Source organism: Solanum tuberosum, unplaced genomic scaffold (assembly GCF_000226075.1).
Source record: "Solanum tuberosum cultivar DM 1-3 516 R44 unplaced genomic scaffold, SolTub_3.0 scf00043, whole genome shotgun sequence".
In the NCBI taxonomy this organism is placed as follows: domain Eukaryota; kingdom Viridiplantae; phylum Streptophyta; class Magnoliopsida; order Solanales; family Solanaceae; genus Solanum; species Solanum tuberosum.
Window position 1 is genome coordinate 2,072,588 of NW_006238969.1, and position 2,486 is coordinate 2,075,073.

A 2,486-nucleotide genomic window follows, 5' to 3' on the forward strand; every position below is an offset into this window, starting at 1 on the left:
AGTTTTAAATTCCTTATGGTTTTAGTGTCTATGCAATAAATGAATGCTAAGAGGCTTGTATTATACCTCTTCCAGGTCGAGTACGCCGGTTACGACTAGGGAGTGCTCCCGGGTCGTGATAAACTTGGTATCAGAGCATAAGTTTCCGGGATGGTCTTAGGTTGTCTCAAAACGACATCTAGTAGAGTCTTGTTTGTAATGAGAAGCGCACCACATTATGAATAGGAGTCTATTGGGTGCTAAGAAAGTTTCACTTCTTCATTCTTTTAGTCGTGCCATGGAGTTTCTCTCTATAATGTCTTCCCTTGTTCCGTATGTGATGGTCATTTGGGTGTAACCTTTGAGGAAGTTTTAGTGTTGCAAGGTTTGAGGGATAGAGAATGTTGGTGTGATGCCAACTATGACTTGGTGACTTAGTAGGTGTGAGGTGAAGATTGTGGTGATGACTTTAGTATGAATGGGATTCCTTGGTTATGCGTGTTGTTGGTAGTATCCGGCTTAGTCATGAGGAAGTTTTTGTGATGTGTTGAAGGAATTTGTGAAATGTGTGGTGATTTAGAAATGCTAGGTGTAATGAGTATAAAAGCCTAGTGTTGTTTGATCCGACCTTAGGATGGAAGGAGGTGAATTTGAAAGAACTAGTAAGAGTTTGTGGGGGAAATATGTGGTTAGTTGATAAGGTCTTTAAGTGTGATTGATGTTTATGACTTTGTCTTGAAGGATGTTTTCATTACAAGAGGTTTAGTGAATTAAAGAGTTGGGTAAGAATGGTTTTGGTAAGATTGATGGTATGTTGAGTAGTGAAGTTGTTGAGAAGTGTTGATATCCTTACCTACTTCTATATGTGCTTACTCAAGCCTAAAGCAAAGAGTTCCTAGAAGCTTGGGTTATGTTTTAAATGAATTCTTGTTAAATGAGAAAATGAGTTTTCATAAATTTATGTTCCTCATGTTGATCTACATCTATATTGATTTGCCTAAATGTTGCATGAGTTGACTTATGAGCATGTTTAAAAGTGTTTTGATGATGTTGCCTAAAGTGCTTCTATGAGAAAGTTGCGTAATGTGCATTTAGCATAAGTTGTCTATTTGCTTTATGAGGTGATAATGTGAGCATGCTTGCTTGAGTTTTGGAGAAGGTTGCATGATGTGCTTTAATGAGAAAACTGCATGTTGTGTCCTTTGATGTTATGATGAGCATGAGATGATTTGGAGAAGGAAGTACCTCCAATGAAATGAAATGAGAAATGAGAAAGGTAAAGCTGATGCATAAGGAGTTTAGTAGATGTTGTGCCTACTTTCTTGAATTGCATGAAGTTGTGTGGGACTTTCTATGTGGAGTTGATGTTTCCTCCTATATTTTTAACATTTGTATTGATGTTGTATGCATGTTGATGGGCTGTTTACTTGAGTCGTTACCCCCTTATATATTTATGGATGTAACCTGGGTCGATAGGTCAACGGCATTCCTCTCAAGTAAAATAATATAATGTGAATGAAATGCTCTATGGGAATGGAGGCTAAGCACCAAGAGGGGAGGATAATGTAACGACCCTAAAAATGAACTAGTGAGTTGTAAGGATCAACTTGAAATGGTCATATCTTTTAGCTCAAAACGAATTAGGTGGGCCATTACCTATCCTATGAAAGGTCTTTGAGTCCTCTTTCCAACGCCACCAAGTTTGCCCAATTCTGACTTTGGAGTAAAACGTTATGCCCGAAACATGAAGCACTATCAGGCTGCAACAAAGGGCGAACTAAGACGGGAAGGGGCACAATTTTAAGTCAAGACTTTATGGGTCCTTAGTCCTTTTCCAAAATTGACCCTATGCTATTCTTTTCCTTTCCTAGCAACTATAAGACCTTTTTTATGTACCCTTATTCCTTTTCATTTTAAGTCACTCCTCTTAGAATTAAAAGAACCCACCTCCTCTCAAATATTCCTCTCTCTACTATCCTCCATTGAAGAAGGTCAAGAACTAGGAGCTAGGGTTTGACGATTTTAAAGTGGTTCTTTCTCAAATTGGTTGGGGATTCTTAGTTAGGGTATGGGGACTCTTTATCTTTGATTCCTTTTTCAATCAAAGAGCTAATTCAAAGTATTTTCAAAGTTCTTCAAAAATCCTAAAGTCCTAATTTCGATTCTAGCATAGGTTCTTGCATAAAAGGTTTAAATGATGATTATATTGTTATTAATGATTATTAATGGTTTTTTAGTAAAGAAATCCCCATAAACCCATGTTTTCTCAAATTCTCTAAATTTCACCATAGAGTGGGTGTCTTGATTTTGAGTAGATGATTATAAAAATTGTGTGTAGTATGGTATGGGCGGTTCATATATGGTATTATATATGTGAATTGTTAAGATTTTTTATTGAATCGAAGGATGTGGGATGTTGGCCTTGAATGGGCAAAAATTATGAATTTGTCTTCATGTTGATTATGGGCTTATGCTTAGCTTAAATGGTATAGTTGAATACCATGATT